Source organism: Dromiciops gliroides, chromosome 6 (assembly GCF_019393635.1).
Source record: "Dromiciops gliroides isolate mDroGli1 chromosome 6, mDroGli1.pri, whole genome shotgun sequence".
Classification (NCBI taxonomy): domain Eukaryota; kingdom Metazoa; phylum Chordata; class Mammalia; order Microbiotheria; family Microbiotheriidae; genus Dromiciops; species Dromiciops gliroides.
In genome coordinates, this window is record NC_057866.1 from 24,322,330 (window position 1) to 24,348,012 (window position 25,683).

Sequence of the window (25,683 nt, forward strand, 5' to 3'; positions counted from 1 at the left end):
GCCAGGCACTGTACTAATCACTGGAGATGGAAAAAAGCAAAAGACAGTCTCTGAACTCAAAGAGCTTACCATCTGATGGGTGAGCTCCAGTGCAAAGAACTACATACAAACAAGACTTAGGACAGACTGGAGATAACCCCCGAAGAAAGGCTCCAGAATGAGGGAGGACCAGGAAAGACTTCCTGCAAAAGAAGGATTCGAGCGGAGATGTGGAGGAAAGCCAGGGGGTGGTGAGGAGGGAGAATGTTCCAGGAGTGGGGACAGTCTCTCCCACAGACGTGTGGAATTGGGAGATGAGTGCTATCTGTGAGGAACAGCAGGGAGGTGGTGACCCCGGATGGGATACTGCATGTTGCAAGGACTGAGGTGGAGGAAGACTGGACAGGTCACGAGGGGCCTTCTGAGCCAGCGGGATTTCTAGGGAACCACTGTAGCTTATTGGATGGGGAGCAGGAGGTGACGAGGTGAGACCTATGCTTAAGAAGGTCACTTGGACAGCTGGAGGGAGGATGGCTTCACCTCCAGCGTTCTGTTCTGATGAGATAGTTGTGCATCCTCATTCTGTTACCCAGGGGCTTTGCTGCCCCTCCTAGGATTGTGCTATCTGCTTGCTTGAGAAGTAGGAGCTCTGGGCCAACTCGCCTCCTCCCCCTTCCCTACTCCACCAATATCCTTTTTGAGTCCAGCCTTTGACGACTGCTTGTTTGGGATTTAGCCATTTCCAAATCTACTTACCCATACCGTTAGCTAGCCCACAGTGCTTCTGTCTGTTCCACAAGAAGTGAGAGACTTCTGCTCATGACTGGTTCAAATCTTTGGAAAACCTTATCTCCAGTCTTCTGATTGATGACGAGCTTCTGAAGACAAGCTCTTGACCTGCTTAGCCCAATGAGGAGGTCGGACTAGGTGGACTCTGAGCCTTGAAAGCTATAAATCTAGGACCCTCTTTTCCTAGAGAGTAGTACATGCTCTGTAAATGCTTGTTGAGTTAAATTCCCTGGATGGCATTTGAATGATGTTCTTACTTTGCTGAATCTAACAAGTGTGATTTGTAGAATAACTTTCTTGGGCTCATAAGCACATTGTAGTCACCAGACAGGTGTGTAATAAATGACTTAGCAGCTCCAAGTTACAGAATTATAGGATTTCAGAGACCATGCCTTCCAGGACATACCTGACACAGGAATTTTCTCTACATTTCCAACCAGTGGTCATGCACTTTTTTTCATGCAGGCCTCCAGAGATGGGGAACTTCACTACCCACTAGAGAGAGCTCATTCCATCAGCAGAGTCACTTTTGTTTGAACTCTTTGTATTTATTTAAGAAAATGTTTAGTTTTAAAAGGCCTTGTGAGTACAGAGAAATTAAGGTCTTAGACTTAACGGATTTTTTGAAGTTTGAAGGAACCCCAGCAATGATCTCGTCCAATCTTTTAATTTTGTAGGTGAGATCCAGGGAAAGGACACGCTTAAAGATCTTCTCAGTTTGGGAAATGGAAACCATTCAGTTCCACAGTAATTGATTCTAGTCCCAGAGCCAGAAGCCGGCCGGCCTCTGCAGAGGCATGACCAGAAGTCAGTATCTCCACAGAGGCTGACTTGTACTTATGCCTCAGGACTCCTTCCGGAAGGTTAGCTTCTCTGTTGACGTGATCGGGCCAGAAGTTGGATAATGGCTTGGCAGCACCTTTGGGGTGTATTTGGAGGAGCCTTTGTGTTGTAAAGCCACTTTGCACCTAGAATGAGGGGGAAGCTGGGAAGAGCTGTGACCTGCTGATGGTTAGGGGTCAGGCACCAATTTGTTAGCTTTTGGAGGACAGGAGGTGGGTTAATTATGCCTACCCAGTCCAAAGGATGGAAGAAGGCAAGAAGATCCTTTTAATTTGTCTTGTCAGTATCTGTGAGCCGAATGGCAGAAGTAAATCCAAGTCCTTGTGATGCTAATATTGAAAGTGGTTTAATTCAAAAGCTTAATATAATTTTTCCCTCTTAGTAACTAAGGGTAGAAAGCCTTGAGTATGTGCCGATAGAATGCTACAAATCTGACTCTGATGCCGTGTTATTATGTATAGATAATTTACATTTCATTAGCATTTTATGTTAGCAGAATACTTCACGTTCATTGTTTTCCCAAATTTTGTAAAAGTTTTTAGGAAATCTCCTATCCTTGTGTGCTAAGGAAATGTGAGGTTTGAACATTAGCAGGGGGTAGTTTTATTAGTGGCAATGCTGGATTTAAATTCAAAAGCTAAATGTTTAATTCACTATTTGGGTTACGTAGAACATAATAACATTTGGTAGATGAATGAATGTTTATTCAATTGAAAGCCTTCACTTTGTTTTCTTTATATATTTGTATATTAAATGGATAGTTTTGCTGTTCTCAAAAACACCTAGTATAAACATGTATGTTGATGTTTTTAAAGGATATGTGGGAAATGATCAACAGTAAACTTAATATTGGTTGGCAAAGTTGCTGAACCATCAGCTTTTAAGGTAAAAACTGCTTCTGGTCATCATAGTTATTTAACATGCTGCAGTAACCTATATATAGGTGTTGGAGAGAGACCCCATGGAGTTATTGAGGGGTCCCTTAGTGCTGAAGAAAATGTGGTTTTCCTGAACATTCAGTCTTTTGCCTCATTGAAATGACTAAGTAGGATGTCCGTTACTTGAGCATTCATTATATTTCGTGTTATGGACCCTGGCCTGTCGTTGAATATGGGCCACTAATAGAGGTCAGTGCCGGATGGGCAAGAGTTACTAAAGTTTCACACAAATAATTTAAGTCAGCTCTTGAGTTATTCTAAAGATACTGAATTCCATAGTAAGCCCCTCACCCATGGATGGGCACCTTCACTCTTATCTAGCAGGGACATAGAGGGTACTTAATATAATTGACCATTGTTGGGAATACTAGGATCTTGCCAGCTGTAACCCATTTGTGTTTGAGCTTTCGTTTGTGTTCAGAAACAAGGGGTATTTGATTGACCTTCAGTTCTTGAAGTTAAAAGTTCCAGGGACCAGGAAGCTGAGTGGTCCTCTTGCTCCTCTGTCAGAAGTGGAACAGATGCACGTGTGAGGCCTCTTCATTATCTAGCCACTATGAGATGGGTGATACAGCCTCACCTCGGAATTTCTTTGCTTTTATTAGTTTAAATTAAACCCTTAGGGGTAATTATTCCAGCCCAGTGCATGGAGCAGCAGTCAATGGGAGGTGTGCAGCGAGGCCCCAGTGCAGTGTGTTGAAAATGTACCCATAATGTTGTGACGGCGGTTGCAGTATTTCGTGTAAGGCAGAGAGGGCATACTTATTTAGCAGGACTTTTAATAGGCTCCCTCTGCAACCAAAGAGCTGGTTTTAAAATTGCACTTAGGAAGACTTTGTAGTAGTCCCCAGTAGTGTTCATTTAGAGAAGGAAAACCTTATCTAAAAGAAAACTTATTCCTTTAACCGGTATTCATTTAAGTGAGCTTTGCTGTGCTTGGTTTCCATGGAAATAACGAACAGCTAACGTTATTTATAAGGTAGAAGTAAAATTGGGTGCCTAATGGGACCCCCTGCTGCTCTGATGAAGAGACTTAGCAAAAAAAAAAATCCATGCTCATGGGATTTTTTTTTTTTTTACAAGGTTAATGGAAGCCCTGATTTCAGCCTTCTTCTTAAGAGAATATATTTTTGGTTTTAAAGACTAACCTTAACATCTAGCAAACAATCCGTATTACTTTCACTTTCAAGTTTTAGAATTATTTATCAGTGTGATTAAGACTTTGGGTCTCAGACTCTCTTTGTTTTGTATTGTTTTTCCTTAAAAGTCAAATTCTCCTAAATCCTGTTTGACTTTGCCAATAACATTTGAATATACAGATTTAAGAAATGTCTGGTAATGAAAGCAATGACAACAACACAAAAATCAGTGTGTTGAATCAAATATTGAGGTTTTGTTTACTGTGAAAAATCATAGAAACATTTTTTGAGTTTGGAGCCTTTAATGGGGTTTATTTTTTGTTTGTGCTGTGTGGCTGAATCAACAGAGAGAGAAGATTCTAATTTTCTGTTGGGTTGGAATCACAATTTTCCTTTTTGCTTTTAGAAATGGATTAAGCGGTCACCAGTCCTACTTGATCCGAATAAATGGTGTTAATTTTTGTAGCCTTTGAAATGTAGATTTGGGATAAAGTCTTGGCTTTTTTCCCCCTGTACCTCTTCGGTATGAGAAATATGCTAGGCCTCTTCTTAGAGTTTTGTAGGCCTGCAGCAAAGCCTTGTATTTCTTAAGCCCCCTCAGGTGAAAGAACATCATCCCCTTGGTGTTTGTATTTGTGTGTGTGAGAGACACTGATTTTTCTGGAGCCTGAAAGGCACCTGCTCCCATTCCAGCCTGGGGAATGCAGTAGTTGTGTTGAGAAATAAGGCAAGTGGGAACACAAAAGGTGCTGTGATCTGGATGTGTGGAGTTGGGGTCGTCCTTGGCAGCTTGGGGTGGTTCCCCGCCAGTGTCCCTGTGCCTCCGTAGTGGCTTCGGCTGCTATCGGGGGAGGAGTTTTCGTTGCTACTTGTGTTTTAGACACACTTGGCTCTAGCCAGGCGAACTGAGCTCTGGGAGTGTGTGGCTTTGTTTGGGTTGGGTTGGAATCCTCCTGAATTTTTTGTGTTTGAAGGGATTTCTGATTGTCTTTGTTTCACTAGTTTCTTCTGCTCCTTTTAAAAATGGTTCCCTCGGTGTTTAAGAATGTGTTAAATTTGTCAGGACGAAGCTTTTTCTTGTACTTTTCTTCATTTGGTGTTTATCAGTGACCTTCCTTCGTGACAGTTTGAATCCCCGATGTGCTTTAGAGACACCAGAATTTGGGGCTTTTGTCCCATTGCTGGGAGCCCAACTCCCAAGTAGTTTCCATAAATGCAGTGCTGGGCATTGAATCTCCCCTTCTGCTTCCCTTTCACACCCAGACCTCCCATTAGTGTTAACAGGAGGCCCTCGCTTAAATCCCTGGACACCCAGATAAGCCCAGATCCCCTTGTAGCGCCTCACTGTACCTCACTTGTTTTTTGTTATTGGTGGCAAGAGTTTGGGTCCTGGGGTTACTGCTTGTTATGAAAATAAGAGTTGTGTTGTCAGGGGATGGAGGGTGATTTACTAATTCTGATCTGTAATTAAGGAGCTGAAGTTATGATGGGGATGACTTAGAAATATTTACAGCTTGGGAGCTGTGAAAGCCTGTGAATTAGGGTGTGTGTCCCTGCTCAGGGCGCCCAAGCACGAAGGCGCCTTGTGTCAAAGTCGTCCATCTCCAAAGGAAGGATTCCGCAAACTCGGGTCCACATCATGAAGAATAGCACTTAAATGGGCCTTTTGGTTTGTTTTGTTTTTTCACTTAGTCGGCCTCTGGCCTCTTCCCATTCTCAGGTTTTTACTGCTTTGTGCCAGTTTCCTTTGGCTCCCTAGTGCCCTTAGGATGAAATGGAAACCCCTGCCTTCATTTCAAGCCCCCCCTCTACCCCAGCCCCACTTCACACTACTAGCCCTTTGGAGCTGTGCGTTCTCACCACACCACCTTACAAACCCTTCCCCAGATGGGGACATTTCCATTTCTTGCCTCCTGCCCCCTGCCTCCTTTGGTTCTCGGAGTTCTTGGCTCCCCTCTTTTGGGAAGCCTTCTCAGTTCTCCACTCTCACTCCCATCCTTCTAGTTGTCACTGCTGTCTTCTACCTCATCTCCTGGGGTCCAGGCACCATCTCCTGTTTTTGTGCTATTTGGGGTGAACTCTAGCTCTTAGATGGGGCCTAGATTGCAGGTCTGGGAGTCGCAGTCACCCTTGGGTCTGTCTGTCTCTGTCAGCTGTATATTTTCAAATTAAATGAATCTTATTTTTTGGTTGTGGTGCATCCATTCATTTGAGAAGTAAGTTTTCCTCTCTTCTGCTAGAGGCCTTTCTTGATCCCTCCCTGGGCAATTTTTTTTAAACACTTCTTATTTCTTTTGAAGACTAGGGCTTCTTGGCTCTCCCAGTCTGTTAGTGAAGACACCTGATGCTCAGGTCAGAGCTCTGCAGGGGTGCCCTATAGCACAGGGCCTGGCCCATGGTAAGTGCTTAGAAAATAACAGGGGGCCCTTTACAGACAGCATCTTATTCGATTGTCACAGACAGGTGATTTGCCTACAGTTGCACTACCAGCAAGGGTTTGAGGCCCAGCTTAAACTCAGATCCAAAGAATAAATGTTTGTTGAGTGACTGATGCATACACAGTACAGGGTTAGAGGGTGATGGGTACAACAGTGTTTCAGACAATTCTCCACAGTCTATTGGGAAGCCAGGATGTAGAAATAGCATTACAAGACAAAGTCTGCAGGTACTAAGGAGCAGCTAGGTGGCGCCATAGTGCATGGAACCTCAGATGCTCACTAGCTGTGTGACCCTGGGTAAGTCACTTCACCCTGTTTGCCTCAGTTTCCTCATCTGTCAAGTGAGCTGGAGAAGGAAGTGACCAAAACACTCCAGTGTCTTCGCCAAGAAGAGGCCAAATGGGGTCATGAAGAGTCAGACAGACAACTGAACAACAGTGGGGTACGAAGGGTGCTGTTATGTGCTAAGTGCTGAAGATAGAAAATAGAAGGAAACATCTCCCACCCCCACAAGGAGCTTATATTCTAATGGTAAAGGCTACAAGGACATGTATAAACGTATACGCCATACATGTAAAGGAAATGAACAAATGTATTCAGAGTTGTTCAATAGGAGGCAGTTTGGAAGGGAGGGCACTAGCAGCCATCGGGGAAGGGATGAGGAAAGGCTTCCTTGAGCTGCTTCTTAAAGGAAAGAGGGACTCAAGGCCAGTGTGAGGAGGAAGTGCGCTCATGGGGGTTGGCAGACAGAAATGTCTGTCAAGGATGGAAATCAGGTTGGGGCCACATTGGGAAGGGCTTTAACAGCTTAACAGAAGCTGTGTGATTAAATGCCAGCAAGAGAGCTGTGGAGAATCCACAGGATAGGAGTTCAGAGTGGGGGTGATTAATGAGAGTTGCAGTGTTTGGGTGAAGCCTCATGGAAGAGAGAGACTCCTGCTCAGGCTTTGGGGTGATGGAACAGGGAAGGATGGGAGGTCTAGAATTGGGAATAAACTGGAAGCTTGCAGCTCAGCGAAGAGGCCAAGCTGACTGGAGCAGAGGCCTCCTGTTAGCAATAGAGATCAGGAACAACAGACTTAAACCAGGACGGGACCTCAGAGGTCTCCTACTCCAGCACCTTTATTTTACAGATAAAGAAACTGAGGCTCAGGGAGCTCAAGGTTACATTTTAAGTGGGATAAAGGTTTGGTGAGGCATGTAGGCCAGATGGTCGAGAACATCCTTGGAGTTTGAAGCTTATCAAGCAAAGCAAAGGCAGTCAAAGTTTTCTAACAATTGAGTGGACTTCAATTCTAGTGGCAGTTCTTTCGTATACTTTATGCCTCATGGTCAGTAGCATTAGTTCCTGTCAGGATATTCATGGGTCTGCCCTAGACCCTTGGCTTCTTCTCCTTGAAGCAACTTGCATTTTAGTCATTTCAAACTTATTATAACTTGAGCTAGGAGAGCAGATCAAAAGGCAGACCTCAGTGTCCAGTGAACTTTGCTACTTTTAGCTTGGAGAAGACATTGAAACCCTTGGCTTTGAAAGTTTGAGGGCAATCTGTACATTGTAATTGTGTCTCTTATTGAAGAATTTATTTCCTGTTACTCTATTTCCTATTGAAATCTCTTTTTTGGGTGGGGCAGTGAAGGTTAAGTGACTTGCCCAAGGTCACACAGCTAGTAAGTATCAAGTGTCTGAGGTCAGATTTGAACTCAGGTCCTCCTGACTCCAGGGCTGGTGCTTTATCCACTGTGCCACCTAGCTGCCCCCTCTATTTCCTATTAAACTCTAGCTTATAAAGTTTGTAATAGGATTAGATAATTTTAAATTAGTTTGGCTTAAATAATCTAGTCAGATCCAATTATTGTCAATTAAAAAGTACATCATTGTTTAACATGCCTTAATGTCTGCATAGTATTCACAATTTGCTGACATTTACATGGCACTTTAAATTTTATAAAACATTTCTCTCTCTCTCTCTCTCTCTCTCTCTCTCTCTCTCTCTATCTATCTATATAGTACTGTGAAATAGTGAATTCCTTGGTGTTTTTTTATAAGATTAATGTTTTTTTCTTTTTCTTTTTCTTTCTTGCTTTCTTTTTTTTTTTTTTGGTGAGGCAATTGGGGTTAAGTGACTTGCCCAGGTCACACAGCTAGTAAGTGTTAAGTGTCTGAGGCCAGATTTGAATTCAGGTCCTCCCGAATCCAAGGCCGGTGCTCTATCCACTGCACCACCTAGCTGCCCCTAGATTAATGTCTTAACTATCAAAAGATAGAAGTTTTGCTTATGCACACAATGGTACTCATTATCCTTCCCCTACATCTCAGCTCCCCTCCATATTTCCACCTTTCTGTGGAGAACATGTGTCCTTCTGTCACCGGTGGAGTGACTACAGAATCTTGAGATGTGAAAGGGCCCCCCACACAGCTGCCCTCTTGCCCAGTGTGTCCTTGAGACAGATTTCCTCCTGCCTGACAAGGGAGCAGCTGATGTCTGATGAAGGAGAGCCCATTTCCTCCTAAGGAAGACCACTTCACTTGTGGGAGTTGTCCTTCCTGACATCTAGTCTGCACTGTTCTCTTTGCTGGTGTCATCCAGGGCTCCTAGTTCTGACTTGGCATCAGGGCAGCTGTGGGGAGAACAAGGCTAGTCTCTTCTAGGAATTCTTTTAAGAAGCTGGCCTGTCCCTCTTGGGCTGCCTCCTCCACTCTTTGACCCATCGTCCAGACTTTTGCCAGTTTGTCCTGGTCCTTCCTAAAATGTGCCCTGACTGGGACAGAGGCCTTTGGGACAATCACAGTCTTGTTATTGACCACTTGGCTTTTCTTAATGTAGGATAAAATGGAATTCCAGTTTTGTGGCTGCCATACGCTGATAACTCCTGTCGACCTTACTCCTCTCATATCTCCCTATTCATTTGCCAAGTGCACCCTCCAGCATTTCTGCTGTCCAGTCTCATTCAGTCCTTTGCCTCTAGCTCCATAATTGGTCTTCCTGATTCTGATCTCCTCCTCCCTTCAACTTCCACATGGCTTTCAGAATAATCTTCCTAAGACACGAGTCTGACTGTGTCACTCCCACTCAGAATTCTTCAGTGTCTCCCCTTCCCCTTCAGCCTGGCGTAGAACACCCTCCTCAGTCTGGCTCCAGCCCACCTTTCCAGATTCATTTCCTGTTACTCTCTTCCATGTCATCTCTGTTCAGTCCGACTGCCCTGCTTGTTACTGAGGCTGTAACTTGACATTCTGTCTCCTGTCCAGTGCCCGGCTGTGAGGCCTGGAATGTTTGTCCTCCCTTTCACCTCTTAGATTCCTTAGTGCCGGGGCTGCCTGCTATCAGAACCTTTTTCTAATGCTCCCTCCTCTGGGCTTTCCTCACCATACCTTGAATTTATTCATTCCCATTATAGATCCCCGACTCTCCACCCACCCCAACTGCATCCTCAGTAGAATGAAAGCCTTCTGGAGGGCGCACGTTTCTTTGTATTCCCCAGCTCCTGGCTCAGGCTTTTCACTTAGGGAGAGGCCGGATTACATTGACTTGGTGAATTTAACAAAGATAATGAGAGCCATGATTGGGAACTGAAGTTATGTCTAATTCAGTGGATTAATCATGCTTACTTTTTGCCAGCTTGGGGAAGTGAGACCATGGGCTGCCGTATTCATCACCAAAAGGAATAGATATTTAAAATAAGCTCATGTATTCTGGATATAGTTTTGCAATAATACACGTATAGTTAAAGAAAATAAGCATACGTATTTTCAACTTTTAACTATTGTTGGGGGGGAGAGAAAGTGTATGTGTGTACTTAAACCACAAAATTTAGACCATTTCAGTGAGGTTAAATATAAGAAACATTATTTTGGGATTTTTTTTTGTTTTGTTCATTTGTTTCAGTCATTTCTGACTCTCTGTGACCCATTTAGGATTTTCTTGGCAAAGATACTGGAGTGGTTTGGCATTTCCTTCTCCAGGTCATTTTACAGATGAGGAAACTGAGGCAAACAGGGTGAAGTGACTTGCTCAGAGTCACATAGCATAGGTGTCTGAAGCCACATTTGAATTCAGGAAAATGAGTCATACAGATTCCCAGCCCAGTATTCTATCCACTGCACCACCTAGCTGGAGGTTCCTCCCCCACCTTTTGTTTTTTTTTGCCAAATTTCAGCTTACTGGACCATCTCATAGCCACGAGTCCAAGCTTTCCCTCCACAAGCCTCTCCTCATTTACCCCAAAACATGAACTCTCACACATATACATATACACACATATACTTACACATGCTTCCCAACCCACTGTAACTTTGGGACCCCTAGGACAGAAGTTTTAAAATTCTCCTGTCCTGGAGTCAGTTCAGTCACAAACACTGATGGGGGATAAGGAAAGGTGGGAATTCAAGCTAAGGCTAGGTCAGGGAAGGACAGAAAGAAGGGAGAGACCCCACAAATACAAATTCTGCTCTGTTACCAGCTACTTCTGTGGATGAAAGTCCTCTGGGAATCCTATCTTTCTGCTCTCTCCTCTGGGTAGGGTGCTCATCTTGGATTAGTGGCCTAGTAATATTGGACAGGGCAGTGAGGTGACACCATATTGCATTGAGGGCCAGGCCTGAAGTCAAAAAGACTTATCTTTCAGAGTTCAAATCCAGATACTAACCAGCTGTGTGACCTTGGGCAAGTCACTTAACCCTGCTTATCTCAGTTCCTCATCTGTAAAATGAGCTAGAGAAGGAAATGGCAAGCCATCCCAGTGTTTTTGCCTAGAAAACTCCAAATGGGGTCAGAAGAGTCATGAATAACAATCTTATATGAGTAATAATTTACATTTAAATAGTATTTTATTGTTCCAAATTGAGCAAATATTTATTAAGCCACCAGAAATGTCTTTTGCCCTTAAAGAACTTGTGGCATGGCAATGGGGCAGAATTGGGAGAGGGGGAATGAAAGCATTTATTCCATTGAGGACATGTGGGATAATTAGCAGAACAGTAACTGCCAGGTAGACCAGGAAAGGCCTCCTGGTGAAGTAGCCCCTGAGCTGAACCTTAGAGGCAGTTACAGATCCTCTGGGGGCCAGGTGGGGAGGGAGGAAGGAAGGGAGGCTGTGGCAGTAGGAGCGAGGATGGAGCGCAGGACCTAGCCCCTTTGGCTGCATCATGGAGACCTGAGGCATGTGTTGGGCAGGCCCTGTGCTTTGGCAGTTGGGCCAAAGGATTTCATTATTTTATTTGACTCTCAGTCTTCCTGTTTAAATATAGATGAACTATTAAGCTTTTCTACTTTTTTCAATTCCCAAATAGTTCCTCCCTCCTTCACTTTATCTACAGGAAAAAAAAAAAAACAAACCTCTCTTTAAAGCTGTTTTCATTTAGGTGTTTCTGGATGACTACATGTGTTTTTGGTTTTTTTAAATGTCTCTTTGCTTTGTTGAATAGCATTGGGATTGATCACCTTTATGGATGGATGGAAGGATGATCCCTGGTGCTTGTGCCCTATTCTCTCTCCCTCCCTCCCTCTTCCTCCCTCTCCCTCCCTCTCCCTCCCTCGCTCCCTCTCTGCAGTGAGGGTTAAGTGACTTGCCCAAGGTCTCACAGCTAGTAAGTGTCAAATGTCTGAGGCCGGATTTGAACTCAGGTCCTCCTGAATCCAGAGCCGGTGCTTTATCCACTGTGCCACCTAGCTGCCCCCTGTGGCTTATGCTCTTAAAGAGTAGTGGGTGTGGGACAAGTGGAAAGGCCTGGACTCTATTCTGGAGCCTTGGGTTGATCCTCTGGCTCCACCTTTAACAAGCTGTGGGACCTTTGAGCAAGTCACTTAAAGCTTTCTGACTTTTGCTTTTCTCATCAGTAAAATAAAGGGAGGATCTGGATAATATCAAAAGCTTCTTCCAGCCCCCAAATTCTACAGTTCTTCATCATCAGTTAAGGATTAACTCTGGGACCAAATATTGGCAAGAAAATGTGTTGGAGATAGTCTGTCCTCTCTGTGTCATTTACTCTGCAACTTTTTCCTTAAGGTTATGTTGGGATAATAGGAAAATAGATAGAGAATTGTAAGGAGCCATAGAGGACCATTTAGTACAACTCTTCATTTACAAATGAGGAAATTCAGACTCAGAGAGGTGAACTTGTCTAAGATTATATCAGCTATTAAGTGATAGAGCATGGATTTGAACCTGGGTTTTCTTACTCCAAGTTCAACACTCTTTCTGTTCAACCATGTTGCCTCATAAAAAAAATATTTTCCCTAGGACCCTCCTAGTTCCTCATCCATCTTTCCAGATGTACTTTTTTGGTCTCCATTGAAGGTTTCTCATTTTTATCACAGATCTTAAATACAGGTGTCCCCATAGCTTCTATCCTTGCTCTTTTTTTTCAATCTCTCTCTCTTTCATCTCTCAAATCTCTCCCTTTATGATTTTGTTCATTCCTAAAGCTTCAGTTATCAGCCTTATGCAGATGACTTTTACGTTTTTATCTCCATCTCCAACCTCTTCCCAGAACTTTGGTCCCATTTTCCCAACTTTCTGTTGAATTATCTCCATTGAGATGGAGCCCCCTAAGACCCCAAATCTAACATGTCCAAAACTAACTATATCATCTCTCTCCCTCCCTCTGCCCTGCCAGTCCCACTCTCAAATTTTCTGGGTAGGTTATTTTCTCTTGATGGCACTACCTCTATAGCTCATAACCTTGGAGTCAACTTTGACGTTTCCTAATACATCATAAATCCAGTCAGTTTGTTGTCTATTTCTGTATTTTATTACATCTGTCTTCTCTCAGCTGCTTTTGTTTAAACCCTAATATTTTCACATCTGTAGTCTCTCTAATACTTTTACTCACTACACAATTAATTTTCCTAACATGTCACAGTTTATATCATTCTTCTACCCAAAACCCTTTAGTGTTGTCCTTTTGCTCACTGAGTAAGATATAAGCTACTGCTTCTGGCCTTTGGGACGATCCACAGTCTGGCTTACCTTACCCTTCCATCCTTATCCCGTGCCATTTCCATGCACAGACTCAATGTTTTAGGTCAACAGGACTACTCTTTGATTCCCAATCTTTTCTTATCACCAAGCCTTTACTCATGTCCCATCTTATGCCTAGAATAGACTTTCCCATCTATCAAAGTTCATTTTTTGAAGTTCCTCTTTTTCTTCAAGGCCCATTTTCAGTGCCAAGTCTTTCACGAATGCTTGCTTTTTTCTTAAGTGCTCTGCCCCTCTTCATATTTCTTATAGTCAGGACCTTTCCACTTAACTTTTGGGGCATATATCCCCCTTTTAGCCCAGAGACTTGGATTCAGAAAACTGGAGTGCTTATCCTGCCCCAGATACTTAAGGGGCAAGGCACCTTAGCACTCTGCCTCAGTCTCCTCATTTGTAAAATGGGTATAATGATCACACCTACCTCCTAGGGCTGTTGTATCAAATGAGAGAATATTTGTCAAGTGTCTTGAAAACTGTAAAGCACTGCATAGATGCTGCTGCTGTTGTTGTTATTGCTGTCATTGTTGTTCATAGCAAATAGTAGTTAACCAACAGTCGATCCAAACTTGGAGTCAATTTCTATTTAAAACTCCCAAATCATAGCCATCTATTCTTAGAAAGCCTGAAAATTTTAAAGGGAATGATAAAGAGAAATAAAAATTATAATGGAATGAAGAAATAGATGGCTTTGGGTAAGGGAATGATTGCTGTTTGTTTGGAAGAGGCCATTTTAATTAAAACTTTTTTGAATATGCTTAAATGATCAAATAAAGACAATTAACGCCCTACCCCCCAATACACTATGCTTTAGGGTAATATCAATAAGCCCTTTTCATCAAGGAGTGTCTAGTGTAGGAGTATGGTGTAGACCAGTGGTGTTCAACTCAAATAGGAACTGGAGCCACTAATCCATAGAGAGATCCCTGAGGGCCACATATTGATTTAGTTTTAAAATGTACTATTCTCTGTGTTATATTGTATTTTTATTTATTCATTAAATATTTCTCAATTACATTTTAATCTGATTTGGGCTGCATTATGGAGTGCTAGGGCAGTCATGTTTGTTGGTACCTCTAGTGAAGATTTAAGTAATTTAGTATTAACAGATCATCAGGAAAATAACTTTTAATGATGATACCCTTGAATTTGTATAGAGTGCATTAAAGAAAAATAAAATTGTTTCAGGTTAGAGAATTAGAGTGAAATAAAACAAAAGATTTTTTTGCTAATTGCCTTAAAAAGGCTGCTTTCTCTGACCTTGGCATCAGCATGACATAAAAGTCCCAAAGAGTCTAACAAAATTAGTGGGATTTGTAGAGATCGGGAATGGAAAAAAATGTTTATAGTCTGAAAACACAGAGTTAGGGATCCACAGACCCCAAGTTTTCTTCTGGCTTGGTCACTCATTAGCTATATGACCTAAGGAAAATATGTATTTTTAAAAATTTTGTTTTAATCTCAGAAATGAAAAATGGGAGAATGAAGAGATTTAAATAGTGTGTGTGTGTGTGTGTGAGAGAGAGAGAGAGAGAGAGAGAGAGAGAATGAATGTGTGTGTAAAAATTTAGGTGTATCTTTAATTCATCGTGTTATTTCTACCATGTGTATTCAGAAGAGTTAGAGGAAATCCAGTGTCAGTTTACATTTACCTCTGCTAGTTTAATAGTGTGTTTTTTTAATCAAAAAGTAACACACAAGGTCTTTCGTTGGAAATGAGGCTTGGTTACTACCTGTGTTTTTATTTATTTTATCTAAATAAGTAGGCACAAGGTATACTCCATTTCTTTCTTTCTTTTTTTTTGTTTTTTGCGTGGCAATGAGGATTAAGTGACTTGCTTACGGTCACACAGCTAGTAAAGTGTCAAGTGTCTGAAACTGGATTTGAACTCAGGTTCTCCTGAATCCAAGGCCGGTGCTTTATCCACTGCACCACCTAGGTGCCCCTGTATACTCCATTTCTAAGAACTTTCTGGGAAAAGGAAAACCTCAGTTACTTACTTGACTTTAATAAATTAGAAAAAAGGCAGTATTAAAGTACCCTTTTTTTTTCTTATTGCATCTTCTTTATTTTTTTTAAATCATAAAAGTATTTTATTATTTTCTAGTTACATGTAAAGATAGTTTTCAATATTTGTTTTCGTAAGATTATTAGTTCCAAATTTTTCTCCCTCCCTCCATTCCCTCTCCCCTCCCCAAGACAGAAAGCAATCACATTAAACGTATTTCTGCATTAGTCATGTATTGCATCTTCTTTAACTTGGTCTCCTCATATCTTTAAAGTTTTATTGCATGTTTTCCTTCTCAAATCAGATGCTGCTCGTTAAGCCTCAAACTTTTGCTTTCCTATCATGAATCTGTGCTGTAGCATAATTTTTTCTTTCTTTTTTTCTGTGATAGGGGGACCAGAGAGCTGAAAGAGAGCTGACTTTTCTGAAACTTGGTAAGTCTTGCTGATGGGTAATAATCCAAGATAGTGTATTTTTGTAAAGACCTTTCTCCCAGCAATGAAGCTTTGCTGTTTGCACCAAGTGAAAGTGAATTCTTGTCTGATTTTACATGGCCGTATCTCAGATGCATTTGGGTTTCCAATAATACTGTAAAGCTTGGCATGCTCCCGTATTTGATAACCTGTTAAAATGTTAAGGTCTTCTCTGCCAAAAATGTCCTTAATGCAGTGGTTAAGCTTGAGAATTGAAAAGTCAAAAAATACAAAAGTTAAGGTCTCTGTTTTGTGTTTTATATTACTTAATATACTGTTAAATGTAAGGGCCTTAATTTATGTGAAAAATGGCTGGGTTAATGCAACTGTAGGACTTGGAAATTCCTGCCTCTAAAGCATTTATGTTCTTAACTTTGTGTTGCATTAACCCTATATTCTGAGCGCTTATGCTTGTATTGTTTTTAATGAAGGGAAAGTGTAAGGGGAACAAAAGAGGAGAAAGGTAATAGTATGTGTCTTTTAGTAAAAAAACCCCCAACCTTTTAAGTCACCATGCAGTTAGCTTTTTGAATGTCTAACTTAAGACCTTATTATTTGAATAGAACAGTTTAGTAGCTAAGCATCAAGTGAATCATACATCTTTTTGGAGAATATATCCCCCTTCTCCCTGCCCCTCCCTCAAAAAAAAAAAAAAGAATATGATGATCTTAGACTTCTGCAACCAGTAATCCAGTCAAAAAAGTTAGACCTTTGACAGACTGCTGAGAGAGAGTCCCTCTTTTTATTCTTTGTTAAATGATGAGTAACAATACAAAAATTAGAGACCTCCTTTGAGTTTCCTAGAGTTTTTAGAGTGCCACTCTGTCCCAGGTTTGGTGCTTTGAAAATGGAAAGAAGCATACTGCCACCTTGTTATATCCCTAATCACCTTTATCTCATGAAACCTTCCCTTAACTTTGAATTTTCTTTCTAGTAGTAGTAATGAGTTGTGCTAAGGGAAAGGATATATATTTTTTAAGGTGCCAGGCTTTGCAGTACAGCATGGAATAGCCTTTCACTTAGGAATGAATCACTTTGAGAGATTCTTCTTACTAGCAGCATGATCTAATCCAGTGCTTTCCAGCTCTTTTGATTATGTGGTATACATGTACATTTCATCTTCCATGCACCTGTTGAGGGGGAAGGTATCCCCACGTCCAGTAGTAAAAATTGGTGCAAAGGGTCAGTAGTTGGGTTGGCATGACTTTGACAAGTATGCTTAGCTCCACTCAGGTAGCTGCAGAAAAGAAAAGAATGCTTCTATCACAGAATCCAGGAATGATGGTAGCCCTGGAAGTTAGGCTGAGGAGCCTTTTATTACTACTGAGTTTAGATTTTTTTTTTTTTTTGGTGAGGCAATTGGGGTTAAGTGACTTGCCTAGGGTCACACAGCTAGTTAAGTGTTAAGTGTCTGAGGCCGGATTTGAACTCAGGTCCTCCTGAATCCAGGGCCGGTGCTCTATCCACTGTGCCACCTAGCTGCCCCCTATTACTACTGAGTAATAATTATTCACAGCTAAGATAGGGACTGGATTCTCTTTGTAATAATGATGGGAGGACATGACTTGAAGGGAAGTGGGAGTGGAGCAGGAAGCAAGTGGAAGGTTTAAAATATGGTAATCCATACAGAGAAGAAACATTGGCTAGAGGGAAAGCTTGGTTTGGTGGAGTTCATCACTGAGGACTTTATGGTAAAGTGTGATTTGAGACACTGTTTTGGTAATAATATTTTAACCAGCCGAGTTGTTGTTTTTAACTATTATCTGTCTCCACCATTTATAACTCTAAAACTAAGGTGTGGTATTTCTGCCATAACTAGCCTTTAAACCAAAAGTGGACATTCTGTGGTTTCCATAGTATTTTTGTAGACTCTGAAGCTATATCAGAATATTTGAAATATTGAAAAATTGCTAAATGATAAACATAAAAATCCTATGAAAAGATAACATAGTGAAGTGAGTGCTGGTCTTAAAGTAAATTGGGACCCAGATTCATTTCCTACCTTTGACATTTAACTAGCAGTATTGACTGTGGGCAAGTCATGTAACCTGGGCCTTTTTCCTCACCTATAAAATGAGGCTAATCATATTTGGAGTACCTACCTCACAATCCATTCTAAGGATCAAATAAGTTAATATATTTAAAACACTTTGCAAACCTCAAATGTCAGTTGTCATGATAATTCAGTCTTTTTATGTTGTTTTATTAAGACATTTGTACAATCAGGATTATTTAAGTATTTTCTAGTAATAATAACTAATGGCATGAGCCACAACTAAGCCAGATCATCCTGAGAACTTTTGCAGATGAAACTGGAGAGAGGACAGCACATACAGGGATTCTTAACCTTATTGTGTGATTTACAATTACATAATTGTGTAGACCTCTGGTCTCCTCCTCACAATAAAGTTTTAAATGTAAAAAACAAATTATGTGGGATTACAAAGGAAAGCAATTAGATTGAAATAAAGATGTAATTTTTCCCTTTCACATTAATGGATCCACCCCCCTGAAATAAATCCACACACCCTAGGGTAGGGTAAGAACCCCTGAAAGAGATGAAAAATGGGACCGATTTGCCAGTGCTTCTGTAACAATCCATTATAGCCATTAATTACAGTAAAAACTACTGTATTTGAACTCATTAACTCCTCAATACCTAAGGTATTATATGAAAAGATAGAAATGTCATTTAGAAAGATAGAATTGAGAAGAACAGCTGGATGCTAGACCAAGGACACACACAAGAAACTGTGCTTGAGGCAACACAATTTTGAAAGCATCAAGACTGATTTTTGAGATACTTCAGTGAGAGGAAAATATCAAATGATTGAGGAAAAAATGAGTGAAATTATTACTGTCTCCCAAAAGTAAATAGGAGGTACATTAGTAACTCATATGCATTTCATATGCCTACTTTCCATTTCTGTAAAATCTTTGAGAAGGATCTGTGCTTGTAACAAAGGTATCCTTGATGAAACTATGAGAAGTATAGATATACATCTTTGTAGTAACACAGTTTGAGAAATGTAAAGACTATAAGATCTTGTGTGTTTTGATTTTGAAAAATCCTCCAACAATTTGTGTTCTATGCATGTGGTGAGATCATACAGGGTTCCTCACAGAGATATGTGTATTGGTGTTCTGATTACAGTATAAAATTAGGCTACAGTCTTGAGGAATACAGAATCCATATTGGAGTAGAATTTCCTGTAGATTATGAGGTCTTTCAGGTGTTCTGATTTATGTTTTATCTTGTGCTTACTGCATTAAACCTTGGAATAATACAGGACTTCAGGTCGTGACCATTTGAGAGCTTGGCCTAACAGTCCACACAGGAAAAACCAAATGGATGAAAAACCATATTATCCAGATGGTGAAATATAGTCATATGGTCATTTCATTAGGTTTGACCTTTAGCAACTGTACCATGGATTGGCTCTGCAAATGGGCAGTGAACTTAATCCAAAATGGAACTAAGAAGAAAGGAGGCTAGTTTGCATATGGAAAATTGGACACCACTTTCATGAATTTCAAGAGGCTCCTAGACACAAAACCCCATTTTTTAAAAGCCTCAGTATTTTCCACATGAAGTGTGGCTGTGAAATATGAGTCTTCAAAGAACTAGAATTACAGGTGACCCAAAGGACAATGGAAACAGGCGTGATGACACAAGTATAATAGACCTGCAGGATGTTACCAATGATTTCTAAGATGTAAGGCAAGGGACATTAGCCATAAATATGCTATTGGAAAAGGAGGCAGGCCAGCCATACTTTGAAAAGATGAAATTACAGGTGGATAGTGTTAAGGGTTAAAATTCTAGCTAAACTGTCTAAAATATCTAATGAGTGGTCGCCAATAAATTATAAGCTTTAGCAAGAGTTAGGTTTTTAAGCATTTATTAAGGAGATTAAGAATTTGGTAAAGAGAGAGAGAAAGGCCTAGATTTCTATCTATTAAAGGGAGAGCACATTTCTAGCTCCCTTCTCCGCCAGAGTCCAGAGGAAAAGAGCGTGAGACTGAGCGCCAGTCTCTTCCTTCCTCCTCCCACTAGCCCGCGTCACTTCCTGACTCCTGGTCTTGCCCTCAAAGACCTTCCCTTCATGGACAGAACTCTTCTACAGTAAGTATCCAGCAGGTGGCGTTATTCCAATCGTTACAGTCCCCCCTGTTGTTCCTCAAGAAACAAAATATTTCCTTGACGGAACAGTAAAAAGAATATAATAACTATTGCTAACTAATAATATGTGAACAACAATATAGAAAAGGAAGAGAGGAAAGTTTTGTCCAGAGGGGCGATTTTTTTTTGTCCTCATGAACCGACGCTTTGACATTAGTCTTGCAAAGGGAGGGCCTCTGCAGAGAATACATGTTACAGATGGTGTATATTATAACAGAAAGAGAAAAAAAACAACAAAAACAACAAATCAAAACTGTTCATTTAAAGTCTCTGAAAGTCTTTTCTCAGATGTCCTCTAGGTGTAGTCGTGGAATGGAAGTCTTTTCAGGGGTTGATGTGTGGATGCTGGTAATCAGCCAGGAAAATTTCCTACAAAATTGAGCTTAACACAACTTTAAAATAGCTTTGTCAATAATCAAATTAAACAATGAAAGTTCTCAAAAACATGTCTAAGGGAATTCAGAATCTTAGTTGTTACACATGAAACATATAATAAAACAAAAATTAAAACATTCTTTAAAATTATAATATTACTATAGTCCCCCCTCATGGAGGGTAATTGAGAAGACAATTGCTGCAATATTAATTAATAAAAATAATTTTTATCTTTGTTTTATCACTTTTTGCATTATCTGCCTAATTATCCTCATGCCATTATGAGAAATTAAAAAATCTAATATAATTGGTAACAGATGTCAAGTCCAAATTCAACAGTGTATTTATCATGACACCTGAGATAATTATGGGGGTTACCATAAAAGAACAGAGAAATGATGGGATATGAGCATTCCCACACTTGAGCAATATGTACTGTCCATACAGTATGCCAGGCTTAAAATAGGTGGATGGAATATACGTCCATGCCACCGAACATATTGGAGGAAACTGAGTCAGACTTAATCAGATGCATGGGATTGAGATGGTCCATGGCATCAGGCATATAGGAGGGAGCATAGAAGCCAGGTGTAGAAGTGAGATGGGTGGGATCAATACTTCCAGCCATCTGCACAATATTGTGGGGAAAAATAAAATAAAATATTAAACCAAGAGAATCCAACCTCAACATTTGTCAAAAGCCGTTCCCTCGGCCATACCTTGACTTCATGCATGTCTCCCCTCATGTGACAGTTCAGTGTCTGCTCTTGCATGTATTCCTCTTGTGATTGGATGGCATCTTGGCCAACTGGCATCTGATAACTCAGAATAAAGGCAATTAATGTCTTAAATGATAAGTTCCCATAATCCAAGTCTCATATGGATTTAAAAATTGAGGATAATAAATGATTGCAAAAAATGTGAATACATCTTGACTCAGAATATAATATATAATTATGCAACAATTTCAAATAATACCTTTTTTTTACTTAGCATACAATTACTTTTTTGAAAAATCTGAACATATTTAAATACAAGTTAAAGCACAACACAATCTCAAAGACAACTTTTACAAATGTTCCCCTCTTTTTTTTTTTTTTTTGGAATATGCTTATCAAAAATAATACTTCTAGAATCAATTTACACTTGCCATGGCAACCAATTTGCCAGGGAAATGCTTTAAAGAGTTTGATCAAATAATCAGTTGAGAAAAAATAACAAAAACAAACAACTCAGAATATGGGAGCACAATACTCCTAGAATTAACATTGTATTATGAAATCAAAACCATGTTTCAAAATTAGATAGATGAATGAATAGAAGAAAATACACGTGGAATAATAAGACAATGAAATTCAAACTAGGGAAATCTAAATGAATATGAACTTAATATTAATAAGAGTATTATAAAATATAAAATATAAACTTGATCACATGACTATAAAAAGCTTTTACAAATATTCTCCTTGTTTTAGAAACTAAGTATAAGACACAATCTCAAAAGCATGAAAATCTCTATGAAAATAAACCCATGCCATTAATTTCAAAATGTATATATAATAGCATAGAAATCCTATGTAACCTCTGAACTGACATTAATACTCTGAGTGAATTCAGAACACTTTTGATTCCGATATCTAAAATCCCCAACACTCGTATCAATACCTTGCTGCTTACTTCTACATTTCTCTAAAATATATACCCTTCCATGGCAAAAGAAGCAGAGTCTTGAACTATGTTGATGGTTGTCATTCTTATTCAGTTTAAGTTTTTCTTCTTTAACCCCTTTATATTGTCTGTCAGTCTTTTCACCATACAAATGCTTTATAAGATTACTAATTAAAGACAAAAGCAGGTTAGCAAAATTATGAACAAAACAAGCATATCTGGAATTTAAAGAGTTTTCTAAGATTGTCTCAAAAGCACAGCCAGGCCGGGGAAGGGCTGAGCCTGAAGCTGCAAATGCAGGTAGAAAAAGTTGAGCATGCGCATCAGATCTCTGGACTTCCCAGGCAGGGGAAGCAATGGGCTTGGCCATAGGAGGAGTAGAGGGTGGGGTCTGGAGAGGAGGGGAGGGACCAGAGCAATTTGAATCAGACTTGATTTTGAACTCAGGCCTGGATTCCTCTTCCCCCACTTTGCCTCCAGGTGCTAGGGGATTAAAAGCTTCTAGAGGGTGGGTCATTGCCTCCAGGCATGCAAAATTAGAGCAACAATTAGTGTTAGAACTGGGAAAAGCTGCGGGAATCTCTTCAGGTTTCTCTGAAAAAGCATGGTTGGGAGAGGGAGAGATATTTCCTTGTGTGAGTAAGTTGCTGGCTCTTTTAACAAAAATAAAAAGAAAAATAGAAAATCCACAAAAACAAAGCATTAACATGATCTTATCTCCCATTTGTCTGGTTAAACAGACCAAAATCAAAAATAGGATAATTAGGGAGTTTAAAAGGTCCATTCGAAAAAATTCAAAGGAAAAACACAGCCAGTACACCAGTACTTAGCAGTTAAAGGGAGAGGGAGGGGAAATTTCTTACCCAACCAGCAGATCAGAAGAAGACTGAGGGTTAGCTTTGCTCTTCGTGGTCAGCCATCTGTTAAGGGTTAAAATTCTAGCTAAACTGTCTAAAATATCTAATGAGTGGTCGCCAATAAATTATAAGCTTTAGCAAGAGTTAGGTTTTTAAGCATTTATTAAGGAGATTAAGAATTTGGTAAAGAGAGAGAGAAAGGCCTAGATTTCTATCTATTAAAGGGAGAGCACATTTCTAGCTCCCTTCTCCGCCAGAGTCCAGAGGAAAAGAGCGTGAGACTGAGCGCCAGTCTCTTCCTTCCTCCTCCCACTAGCCCGCGTCACTTCCTGACTCCTGGTCTTGCCCTCAAAGACCTTCCCTTCATGGACAGAACTCTTCTACAGTAAGTATCCAGCAGGTGGCGTTATTCCAATCGTTACAATAGCTTGACTGTCATATTGGTGCTGTGGGGACCAATTTTTAATTGGGGAGTGTTAGCTAAGCGGCTCGCCACAATATTGGGGCAAGGAAGGAGACCGGCAGCCTCCCTCCAAACAGAACAGGATTTATTTTAACGAGAACAAACTTAAAAAAAAAACACAAACAGGATCAATAGGATCAAGGGAAAGGAAATAAAATGGGGAAAGGGAAATTATACAACCTGAAAAATACCACCAACCAGGAGTCAGCTGAGAATACACAGCCCCGCTCCTGTCGCCTTCCAGCTTCCAGCTAGAATGGTGACTTCTCCTTCCCAGAAACCCCACACAGCCCTCAACCAGTTGGCTGCTCTGACAGTCACATGACTGTCCTCACTAGGCTTCCAATCATTATAATTTTGCCAGGCCCATGTAGGCGTTGGCGAGTGGTGATGACGTGAGGTGCCAGTGCCATGGCAACAGCTACAACCAGTGAGTGGAGCACCGTGGGGTTTGCGGAGCCCTGGGCCGTTGCACGCCAAGGCATAGAAACCTCAAATAACAATTCTTTACAGTACCCACAAATATACAAAGGTCTAGAGGAAGGCCTTGAGTAAATTGGGGAGATCCTTTCTGGCCCAATGAGGAAGGGAGGGAGTGCCTGAGTCCAGCAGAAGTGTTGAAGCGCACAGTAACCAAGGAGGTATAATAATAATAGCACACTTAGAAAGAGCAGTTGAAGCTCTACAGACACTTTCCTGAATCAGGTCTGTGAAGAGGTAGTCCAGGTATTATCACATCCTATCATCCCTGCTGATTCTCTCCTTGCTAAGGCTCCACTCCCTTTCTCAGCCAAACCTGTTGAAAATGCTGTCTGTCTACACTAGCTGCCTCCCCTTGTTCTCCTCTCATTGTTCTCTTATCTGGCTTCAGTCTGGCTTCCCGATCTCATTACTCTCTTCAAAGCTACCCATGATCTCACAGTTGCCAATCCAGGACCATCTTCTCGGACCTCCTTCTCAGTGTCTCTGCAGTATTGGACATTGCTGACCACTCTTTTCTCTTCCATTCTCTACATTTTCCTGACACTGCCATTTCCTATTGATTCAGCCTGTCGCACTCCTCCTTCCCAGTGCCTTTCCTGGCTTACCATGCTCCTTTACTGAACAGGGGGTAGCCCAAAGTTCTGGCCTGGGCCCTCTTCTGCAGCCTTTTCAGCATCATCCCTCATGACTGTTAATTGTCATCTCTTCCAATAATTCCTCCCGTCTTTTCTTCCAGCCCCAGTCTTTGGCTTTAGTTCCAGTCCCGCTTGTGGGGTAGGAAAAGTGATTTTGTTCATTTAGGAATACAGGGGGAAACCATTGATCATAATGAACAAATCCTAGCCTTGGTACCTTTTGGCTCTGCATAGAATCCAAGATGAGGAAGCTCCCTCTTTGAAGGAAGTTCAGTCCTTTTTCTCCCACTCCCAGTCTTAGAGAGTTTCCTAGAGCACTGAGAGATTGCAGGACTTGTCATGTTCTCACAGCTAGTGTGAGTCAAGAAGTGGCACTTGATCCCAGGTCTTCTGGGGTTAGTCGGTCTCAGTCTCTCTCTCTCACTGTTTCTCTCTCCCTCTAGCTCTCTCTTGCTCTCCACTAGGCTGCCTCTGTTTCTCTTGAAGTAAGTTTTAAAGTAGAGATTCTGCAATCTTATCAGCTAAATGTCAGCATTAAATAACTTTAATAAACAAGAGTTTAGGCATCTTGGTTGGTGTGAGTTAGTTTTTTGAAAGTGATATGCAGTGGCTTTATCACAGAGAGTAATATTTGCTTTCATAACTGGAGAGATATCTGTGGCAGGTGATAAAAGGCAGCTTGTCTTAATAAGTTGTACCTACTCTGTGGCCACGATCAGGCTCCTCTATTTTTTTCTTTTTTTGGTGAGGCAATTGGGGTTAAGTGACTTGCCCAGGGTCACACAGCTAGTTAAATGTTGTGTCTGAGGTTGGATTTGAACTCAGGTCCTCCTGACTCCAGGGCTGGTGCTCTATCCACTGTACCACCTATCTGCCCCTGATCAGGTTCCTCTTAAAGCAGCACATTTGTTACTATTAACATATTAAAAATGGTCAAAATAGAACTTCTTTTGGAACAAATTAAATTTTTAAATTGTCTTTAATAACTTTAGTAAAGAATACATTCTTTGTTATGCAATAAGCAGGTCAAAATAAAGTGAACTATTTAAACGTAAAACATTTCTACTTTTGAAGGGTTCTACTTGGGTGACTTGCCCAGGGTCACACAGCTAGAAAGTGTCAAGGGTTTGAGGTCTGATTTGAACTCAGGTCCTCCTGAATCCAGTGCTGGTACTCTATCCACTGTGCCACCTAGCTGCCCCCATGTACTATTCTTACTGTTGCTTTTTAAAACCATTATTTTGTTTCCAAGTGAGATGAGCAATTGGCGTTTATAACTTTTGCCAAATAAACGCCCCTTCCTGTGTGTTTCCTCTCAGAAGCAGGCAGCTATCTGACCAAAAGCAAGAGCACGAGCTGCAGGCTTCACAATGCCAGGCTCGTCATTGACATATAGAACCTCCATGTTAACCCTGACGTTTTCCATTGTCAAG

The 25,683-nt window shown here is 40.9% G+C and overlaps 1 protein-coding gene across 10 annotated transcripts in view; it reads left to right on the forward strand.

Moving 5' to 3' along the window:
- PHF21A (PHD finger protein 21A) overlaps positions 1–25,683 on the forward strand; it is a 228,441-nt gene that overhangs the window by 18,823 nt on the left and 183,935 nt on the right. For all 10 annotated transcript variants that reach the window (XM_043971396.1, XM_043971402.1, XM_043971394.1 and 7 more), the window contains one exon: positions 15,505–15,547. The gene's annotated coding sequence lies outside the window, so the exon portion shown is untranslated. The remainder of the gene's footprint in view (positions 1–15,504; positions 15,548–25,683) is intronic.